General features: G+C 48.5%; 1 protein-coding gene across 4 annotated transcripts in view; it reads right to left on the reverse strand.

Moving 5' to 3' along the window:
- SGPL1 (sphingosine-1-phosphate lyase 1) overlaps positions 1-9,960 on the reverse strand; it is a 110,685-nt gene extending 100,725 nt beyond the window's left edge. For 2 of the 4 annotated variants that reach the window (XM_057530640.1, XM_057530637.1), the window contains exons 1-2: positions 9,714-9,927; positions 6,658-6,865 (exon numbers count right to left, since the gene is read on the reverse strand). The gene's annotated coding sequence lies outside the window, so the exon portion shown is untranslated. Of the gene's footprint in view, positions 1-6,657; positions 6,884-9,713 lie in introns of those variants that run through there. The other 2 variants (XM_057530638.1, XM_057530641.1) reach the window with 2 other exon arrangements.
- Between the last annotated feature and the right edge of the window lie 196 nt (positions 9,961-10,156).

Consider the following 10,156-nt stretch of genomic DNA (forward strand, 5'->3'; position numbering starts at 1 on the left):
TTGTTTCTTTTCTTAGTCCTTTTCAACTCATTCTATTGCCTTGTCTGAACTTCAATCTCTTGTTTCAGAGTTCAAGTTGTCTTTAATTTCTTGAGAATGCAAAACAGTTCTTATCTAATATTTTCTTCTGTTCCTGGGTGTATCTTCTTCCAGAAATGTGCATGTCATCTTTCTTTTTCATGTTCTCCTTCCTCTGTCCCACTCCTTCCTTTTTTCCTGTAGAGTTGTTGCATAGGTACCATGTCAGTTTCTTTTGGTTTCACTTACGTTGGATCTGGAGCACTTCTTTCCAAGCCCCTTATTTGCACAAATGGTGACTTCTTGATTCTCCTCTTTGTTTACCTGGGCCCTGTGTGCACCGTCCTCTCTGAACACTAGCTTGAGGTCTGACTGTCATTGGTTTATATTCTTCCTGTTTCCCTCTTCAGCTGCCTGGGACAGAGGGGTTGGAGAAAACTGGGTCCTGGGAAGCCAGCAAACCAACTGCGTCTCTGTTCTCTTCATCTGTAACTTTTAAAAAATAAACTTTTAACTTTAAAACTGTGTTAGGTTTACAGAAAAATTGTGAAAAAAGAGAGTATCTATATAGCCTATATCCAGTTTCTCCCACTCTTTTTTTTTTTAATGTAACAGCTTCACTGAGATCTAATTCACACACTGTGAAGTCCACCTATTTCAAGTGTACAATTCAATAGTGTTTAGTATTCACAGAGTTGTGCAACACAATCAATTCCAGAACATTTTCGTTACTCCAAAAAGAAACTCCAGTACACACTGGCAGTCACTCTATTTCCCTCAAAGCTCCCCCTTCCCTATGCGGCCACTAAACTATTTTCTCTCTCCATGGATTTGCCTATTCTGGCCTTTTTGTATAAATGGAATCATTTAATACGTGATTTTGTGACTGGCTTCTTTCACTTAGCATAACATTTTCAAGGATCATCCATGTTGTAGCATGCGTCAGTACTTCATTCCTTTATGGCTGAATAATATTCCATTGTATGGATATACCACATTTTGTTTATCCATTCATCAGTTGATGGACATTTGGGTTGTTTCTATCTTTTGGCAATTGTGAATAGCACTGCTATGAACATTCATGGACAAGCTTTTTGTGTACATATGTTTTCAATTATTTGGGGTCTCTACCTAGGATTAGAATTGCCGGGTCCTATGATAACTCTGTGTTAAACTTTTTGAGGAATGGCCAGGCTGTTTTCCAAAGCAACTGCAACATTTTACATTCCTACCAGCAGTGTATAAGGATTTGAATTTCTCCACATCCTGTCAATACTTGTTATTGTCTGTTTGATCGCCATCCTAGTGGGTGTGAAGTGGTATCTCATTGTGCTTTTCTTTTTTTTTTTTTTTTTAATTTTATTTATTTATTTATTTATTTATTTATTTTTGGCTGTGCTGGGTCTTCGGTTCGTGCGAGGGCTTTCTCTAGTTGCGGCAAGTGGGGGCCACTCTTCATCGCGGTGCGGGGACCGCTCTTCATCGCGGTGCGCGGGCCTTTCACTATCGCGGCCCCTCCCGTTGCGGGGCACAGGCTCCAGACGCGCAGGCTCAGCAGCTGTGGCTCACGGGCCCAGCTGCTCCGTGGCATGTGGGATCTTCCCAGACCAGGGCTCGAACCCGTGTCTCCTGCATTAGCAGGCAGATTCTCAACCACTGCGCCACCAGGGAAGCCCCTCATTGTGCTTTTCATCTGCATTTCCCTGATGGTTCGTGAAGTTGAGAATCTTTTCATGTGCTCATTGGCTATTTGTGTATCTGCTTTGAAGAAATGTCTATTCAGATGTAATTTTGTTTTTAAAAACAAAACTCCTGTTTTGTATATGAGGATTCTCCATCCTGTCTGGAACTTTCCTAGTTCTACAGGGGACGCCCTGAAAGGGAAGTCCACCAGCCACTCTGGTTTGAGGGTCTCAGTTATTTTTGCTTTTGGTATAGCCCAGCACTTTGTTAATTCCCTTCTGCTAAGCCTTTGTTTGCCATCAGAGATTATTAACATAGGGTAATCAGCGCTTGCATACTTTCTTCCCAGCAGCTGGGAGAGGGTAAAAGTTCATGCTAGCAGTTCTGTCTCCACCTGAGATGCTCTTTATCCCTAATGGGAGACAAGTACCAGGTGTTACAGTGCCCATGTAGGAACTTCCAAATCCACAGACCCTTTCCACCAAACTGGGGGGTACCCATGACGTTTTAGATTTTTCTTTGCCCAACTTCTCTCATTGTACTACTTTTAAGGATCAAAGCCTGTGTCCATTCCTGGAGCCTTCATTCAGTCTGGCCTAAATTGTTGCCTCCCTAACGTGAATCTTCATGAAGCATGTGGTTTTGGTTGAGACCCTTCCCAAGTTTCTATGTGAGTAACCCATTCCTTGCAATTTTTATTTCCTTTGGGCCATTTCAGTATGCAAAAGGAAATAAAAATAGCAACAGAGATGCCATAATAGCCAATCAATTTGTGTTTCAACTTTTGCTGACTTGGCTGTGAAGGAATAAAAACCTGGACAAGATTAAAGGCGTGAGGATCAACTCGGACTGAAAAAACCAACAGCAGCCCTGCCGTCATCAGGCAGGGACAGACACAGACAAAGCCAGATGCAAAGTTAACAGAAAATGCAGCTTTTCCCTAGGTCATGCCGCAGCTGTAAAATGCCATAATCACCCCCACTCTGCGTGACTGTTGCTTTCTTGCCAATGAGACCCCCAGAGCTCTGCTGCTATTTTCCTTTATTCCTGGGGATACCCAATTGCTAAGCTGCCCTTGCCCCGTGACAGAACCCAGCCCCTGGTTAATCGCCACGTCTCCTCATCCTGCCTCAGAAACAGTCACCAATCCAGGACTGACCCCTGCTTCCCTGGGACTCTTCCAGAACGCTTCAGGGGGAACCCAACCCTTAGAAAAGACACTCCCTGCTGGCTCTCTTTAGTCCAGCGGCATTCCACGCTCCCTCACTGACCCAGGTCAATAAGTTTGATTTTGTCCAACCACAGGCTTGTCCTCTGGGTCTGTGGCTGCTTGGAGTGTAAGAGTGGGTATCAGATTAGTGTCGCCCCGCTGTTTTTCCCATTCAGCTCAGCTTTTGTTTGCCGCCAGCGATAATTAACCCAGCGTAGTGACTGATTAGGTTCCTTCTTCCTGCCAGCGGGAAAGGAGAAAAATAGTACCTATTAGTGGCTCTCCCAGATCTGTCCACCACTTCTAGGATAGGGGTGGGTTCCAGACCTGGTGGCCCACACAGGAAGGTGCACAATCGTCCAGCCCCAACCAGGGACAGCATTTGGGTGAAGGGCCCACGATCAGTGTGCACGTGCCAGGGCCTCTCCCATGGAGCCAGGGAGCAACCTTGGTGGCACTTGATCCTGCCCTCAATGAGCCGTCTGTCCCCACACAGTCCCTCCTCTCTTCAGGCCTCCGTTCACCCCTCAGCTCACTAAGGCCCCTTCTTCCTACTTGGACAGTCTATGATCTAAGTTCAAACGACAGAAATAAGTGGGGTTCCCAGTAATAAAAATCACTATCACTCCCCTCAGTCACGCCCCAAACCAGGTCCCCTGGCTCCTAGGCCTCTCTTTCTAGAGCAGCTAGCCGTGTCCCCTCCAGACCTGTCTAGCCTAGGCAAAGTGAGGGCCCTCCGCCCTGTGAGGTCACTGGACCTGGAGCTGCTCACCCTGGACTAGGAGAGCGAGGCAGATGGGGAGGAGAGAAAGGCTCCAAGACAAGATGCTCCTGTGGGAGGGTCCAGCCCAGCCCACCTCTGCCCAGCTCAGCAGACCAGATTTAGAACTCAGGCTCTAGGGTTCCTCTTGAAACACCAGAAGCTGTGGAAACCCAGAGTCCTTGATCCACTGGCATGAGCTCTCATTCACCATAGTCCACACCCTCATTTACAAGACTTGTCTCGTGTCTGAGAGCTCTACCCTGGACACACACACTGTCCCTTTGCGGCTACTCTAGCTTGCTCAGGTCCGCCCCTCCGCTCTCTAGCTCCCCATCCCCTTACTCGCTGCATCCATGTAACTGCGGCCTCAAGGCCCTGAGACAATGGGACAAGCTCTTGGCTGCAACAATTGCCCAAGGAGCATTTCATTAAATCACTGAGCCCTAGAGAGGGGAAGGTTTTTTCTTTTTTTTTTTTAAATTTATTTACTTGTTTATTTTTGGCTGCGTTGGGTCTTCATTGCTGTGCGGGCTTTCTCTAGTTGTGGCAAGCGGGGGCTACGCTTCGTTGCGGTCAGCGGGCTTCTCATCGCGGTGGCTTCTCTTGTTGCGGAGCACAGGCTCTAGGCGCGCAGGCTTCAGTAGTTGTGGCACATGGGCTCAGTAGTTGTGGCACATGGGCCTAGTTGCTCCGTGGCATGTGGGATCTTCCCGGACCACAGCTCGAACCCGTGTCCCCTGCGTTAGCAGGCAGATTCTTAACCACTGTGCCACCAGGGAAGTCCCAGGGAAGGTCTTGTGCATAGTCACAGATCAGGGAAAGTTCTGAGTGAAGTGTATTCTACTGCATTCTAAATTACAGAAAATTCTCAGAGGGACTCCAATTCCATTCACTGCAATAGGTGTTGACTGACCCCCTATTGTGTCCTGACCACATTCCAGCTCTGCAGTTACTCACTGAGTGGAAGGATAGGCTTGGTGGCTTTAGAGCCAGCTCAACTGCTCATTGTGTGACCTTCTGCAATTAGCTCGGGACTCTGAGTCTTGGCTTCTGATTCATATGAGAACTGTTCCCAGCTAGAGCATTAGATTAATCAGTAAGTGGATTTCAATACTAAGAGCCCCAGCCCTTTTCTTTTTGCAAAACTGTCACTTACTGGATAACTGAGGCTGCCCTGCATACAGAATTACAGGTGTGTGTTTTGTCAATTGCACAATCTCCCCTCAGATGCCTATATAGAGATTGTCTGTACCCTTTGCTAGCTGTGTGACTTTAGGCAAGTGACTCAACCTCTATGAGTCTCAGTTTCTTCATCTGTGAAATGGGAATGATAATAGCATCAATTTCATAGGGTTGCTGTAAAGATTTAGTGAGATATTAGGTGGCATGTCACAGTGCCTGGTACATAGTATGTGTTCAATAAATGTTAGCAATGTATTTCCCTACACTCAAGCACTCATTTCCAGAAATTAATCTAGAATGAAAGCCACATTACTAATACCACACCTACTTTCTTGATAACTCTTTATACAAGGGACAGGCTAACACAAAGGGATCTCATGGCCACTGTCCCAGTCTTCATAACTGCCCCGTGGAAGGCTCAGTCCAGAGATGGCTTTTCCTGTCTTCTACGTGATGGGTAAAGTGAGGCACTAATGGTCAGACACGAAGACGGTTGAACTAGAATCTGGGTCTCCTACCCCGCAGACCAGTATTCTGCTTCTTACATCTTGCTGACCACTTGGCAAGAGGATCAGCTGAGATGGTGATTTTTTTTTTAGAAGTATTTTATTATTATTATTATTTTGTTTTTTGGCTGCGTTGTCTTTGTTGCTGCACATGGACTTTCTCTAGTTGCGGCGAACGGGGGCTACTCTTCATTGCGGTGCGCGGGTTTCTCACTGCAGTGGCTTCTCTTGTTGAGGAGCACAGGCTCTGGGCGCACGGGCTTCAGTAGTTGTGGCACGCGGGCTCAGTAGTTGTGGTGCACGGGCTTAGTTGCTCTGCAGTATGTGGGATCTTCCCAGACCAGGGATCAAACCCATGTCCCTTGAATTGGCAGGTGGATTCTTAACCACTGTGCCACCAGGGAAGTCCCTGAGACAGTGATTTAGAAGGCTCTTCGAATGTCCTACACTCTTGGGGACAACATTATGAATGTCAATTCTCACCGTGCAGACAGCAAATTCAAAAAGTTCTGATAATATCATGTTTGGATGCCCAAGACTTCTTCTGTAAGCTTTTTGAGAGAAGATGATGAAAACCAAAATTTTTAATATTTGGGCTATGGTGCTTTTACACCACTGGAGAGACTAAAATGTAAACAACCTTTCTGGAAGGCATTGGGAAATACATATCAAGTGCCTTCAAGATGTGGTTTTGGTACACTTTTCACTCCAGTTAACTTCTGGAAATGTCTTCTGAGAAAAATGAGGTAAACGTGAAAAGATCAACCTTGTATCACTGTTTACAATAACAAAATTTAGAAACAACCTAAATTTATGGTACTAGGGGATTTGGTTAAATAAATGATCATTTGCCATACAATGGGGTACTATGTGTCATTAAGAGTAGAGATGTAGCTTGACATATTTCAGGATGGAAAGATGTCATTCTTATATTGTTGCAGGGGCAGTAGGGAGGGGAGAAGTTACTGATGGCACACATAGTAACATCCTGTGTGTGTGTGTGTGTGTGTGTGTGTGTACAAACACCCTCCCTTACACATGCACTTCATGAATGCACATATCTGAATATGTCTGCTAAGTAGAAACATGAATTTTTTTTTTCTCACCAGGTTTATAGATTTTTTTCAATAATGAGCCTATATGCCTTGTACAATTTTTTCAAGGAGAAAAAGATCGGGGGTGCAGGCCTTGGGGATTTCTCCTCAGTGGAATCTGGGTTCCTCCCCAGCTGTGATCTCACCCCTTAAACCTCCACCACCACCCACACCTCCCCCTTCCCCCAAGCCCTCAGGCACCTGAAGTGATGCAGGGAGCAGGTGTTCCTCGGAGTTCCAGGTCAAGAGGCTCTGTGTCTTCCCCTCTTCCTCTGCCTGCTTGGTCATCTCAGGTGGACGGCCTGGAGGTCCACCAGGAGGTGGTTTCCAGCAAGAAAGGGACCAGAGGCCAGGCTGCCCCACGGAGGCTGGCTGTTTCCGGGAATATGACAAGGCTCTGGCTGCTCCCCTAGAAGATTGGGAAGCTGAGTTTCCTGCCCTCCTTGAGATCTAGCCTTCTCCCTCTCCCTCCTCCTCTCCCTCCCCTTCCTTCTCCCTGCCCCTCTCCCTCCCATCTCCCTCCCCCTCTCCCCAAGAGCCCCAGGGCCAATAGCTGAGTCCCAACTGAAGTCACAGGCTGGAGCCCCAGGGAGGCCATCTGGGCACAGAGGACAGTCATAGTGAGGACCTCCCAGGCCACGTGGGCAAGAGAGTGAGGGTAATCTATGCAGATGATGGAGTTTAAGAAACGCTGCCCCCAAATATGGTACCTTGGCATATTAAATAGTTTAATCTGAAGGAGTCTGAGGAAACAATAGAAGCAGGAAGGTCATTCTGCCCTTCCCCTGTCCTTCTCCTCTGAAGCAGGTCATAAACCCTCAAGGGAGAGGTGCCCTTATACGCAGAGGAAAGGAGCCTCCGTCTCTGAAGACAAAGGGTCAGCGAGAAGAATCCTAACACACAGGCCTTACTACGTGTCCCCAGTTTCCTACACTCACCTCACAGTCCTGAACCCGTCACCCTCGCACGACTACCCACCCATCATCACCCCCGGCAGAGAAACACTAAGGCCTGTTTCTTCAGGTCTTCATATTCCTATGAATGCTCCCATGACACATAAAACTTCTATCAAACAAATCTGCGTGCTTTTCTCCTACAAATCTGTCTTTATCGGTTTAATTTTCAGACCCAGACAGGAACCCTAAGAATGCTGAGGAAAACGCTTCCCGCCCCAACACAGACCTGTCCCTACTGCTCCGAGGGCAAGGAGACTCGGAGCCCCAGGAGGCCTCCAAAGGTGACAGCTGAGGTGGCCCCTTTCAGGAAGGTGGCCATGGCCAGAGAAAGCTTGGCAGACCACGACAAGGGCTCTGAGAGCGAGTGGGGGCTGACAGACCCTGAGCACCTGGTCACCCCAACAGGGCTCTGCCAAGTGTGGGGCGGGCGTGGACACAGCCGTGGAGTTGCACGGGCCCTGAGAACCGCCTCCAGGATAGAGACAGGCGGCCTGACACCCGGACCCTGCTCTCCATCATTCCTGTGCAACCTTTCCAAGCTAAAAGAAGTGAGGGATGTTTCCACCATTGCAATGGAAAGAGGCCTGGCCCTCGGTGCTAGTCCTGAGGCCGCTTGCTGTTGTTACTAATATTCACGATAATGACGACGAAGCTAGCACTCAGCAAGCACTTGCTGTGTGTCAGGCATCGGGCAGGATCTCACTTAGTCCTCACCGACCTGTGATACGGGTACGGGTATCGTCTCTGGGAGGTTCGTCACCTAGCCACATGGTGCTTAGGTGGCACAGCCAAGACTCAGGTCCCAGGTCTGTCCTACTCCAGGTTCTTAATCACTAAGACCATCACACACACTCATTCATTCATTCACTCAAAACACAGTGTTTTAGTTTCTCCCCTATACCAGGCACTTCCTGTGACCTTCTGTGCTCAAGGGCTTCTCTGGCCCCTCCCCCTGGCCAGGTGGACGGACACACTGTATGGAGACAAGGCTGGAGGCCCCCAGACCTTGGAGCTGGCCCGTCTCCCTCGGTGCAGCTCCAGTCTGAGACAGCACTGGGGCAAGGGTCAGGAGTGGCCGGCAACATCACACGGCCCCCTGCCTGCCCGCTAGCCAGGAGATGCACTGCCACCCTTGGAAGAGATGGGAGCCACAGAAGAAGGTGACCTCACACAAGTCCCTGCCCTCTCGCTAGAGTCCTCAGATATAAACGGAGGGGCTGGACCGGGTGATTCTGAAGTCCTCCGAGAGCCCCTGGCCAAAAGTTCTAAGCTGCTTCACCTCTCTGGGCAGGTTGGTGTCTTTTTTCCTAAGATTCTGCAAGTGTGAGATTTTTATATTTTAGCAACTGATTTTAAAATCTTATGTTTTAACACAACATTGTAAAACAACTATACTCCAATTTAAAAAAAAAAAAAGACACACACAAAAATCTTACTTTTCAATATTTTTGCATGTGAGGAAAAAAAAAAAGGACTGACCCAGCCAACAGGACATTATTAGCCTCCACTCAGTTTTAAGAGCCTACCACCTCTGGTAATGAGAGGCACCGTGCTATCTTTAAATGTTGTTATTTTTCATTATAAAAAAAAAAATCCATGCTCATTGCAAATGTTTGGAGAATAGAGAAAATTGGGAAAAGTAAAATATAGAGTCAAGACCCCAAAGAAAACTACTAGTATTTTTTTAACATATTTTCTCATTCTCCAAGATACGATGGTAAATAAAAGAGCAAGGTGCATTAAAATGTGTTTTAAAATCTTATGCTTCAGTTATTTCTAGAATCCCAATATCAAGTATTTCTAGGATTCTAGGATTCAAAAATTTTAAGATTTCCTTATTCTAAGATTCTCTGGCTGCAGGAAGGGAGACCAAAGTCCTCTTTTCATGCCCTTGTGAGCTACCATTTGTGTAGAAGGGAGAGAGAATGGGTCATTCCATCCTCACAGCTCCCTAGGACTTGGACAGGCTCTGTAAGCGTCTCATCCATGCCCATGCCAGCCCTCCAAGGACGCCCCCGCCCACCCTCTGCACCCTTCCCCACGACTCACTGAGGCTGGGCTCTGGTGTTTGCCTCTCAGAAGGTGTTTGGTGGGTGCTGGCAGCCCTGGAGGCTCAGTTGCCATGGCCTTGGTGGGGCCTGACCCATGAGGTGCTGGCCCAGGAGGACCACACTCTTTCCCTCTCCCTTTACTGTGGGGACCAGAGACACCTCCAGGTGGGTGTTGCCCCACCAGAACCAAAGGTTCCAGGCCTAGAATAGGCTGGTGGGCAGGGGTTCTGAGCAGACGGTGAGGACTTACCCAGGAGCTCGGCATTTGGGCTTCCCCGACGTGGGGTCCGAGTGGTGGTGGTGGAGGGGAATCTGCCGGCTGCGACCCACCTCCCCACGGAAGAACATTCGTCCTCTGCTGACGCGTGGGGTGGTAGAGCCGGGGCTAGGGACTGTGGGTGTGCGATGGTGCCTTCTCTCTGCCCTCCTCCCTCCAGGCAACATCCAGAGCTGGTCTCTTCATTCCTGCCCAGCTCCCCCGGGCACCTCCGGGCAGAGCCTGCGGGAAACCCTGGCAGTGGCTGGCCAGTTCCCCCACCCCCATCACCAGGCAGGCCCTGTCGCCCCCCTGCCCCCAGTGTGTCTCTCCTGCCCCTGCCATTCCAGCCTCTTCCTCACTCTGGGTTTGAGACCTACTTGACAAAAGGAGCCACCTAGCTCTGCCATAGCCCACTGTGTGACCCCGAGAATGTA

This window comes from Balaenoptera acutorostrata, chromosome 16 (genome assembly GCF_949987535.1).
Source record: "Balaenoptera acutorostrata chromosome 16, mBalAcu1.1, whole genome shotgun sequence".
In the NCBI taxonomy this organism is placed as follows: domain Eukaryota; kingdom Metazoa; phylum Chordata; class Mammalia; order Artiodactyla; family Balaenopteridae; genus Balaenoptera; species Balaenoptera acutorostrata.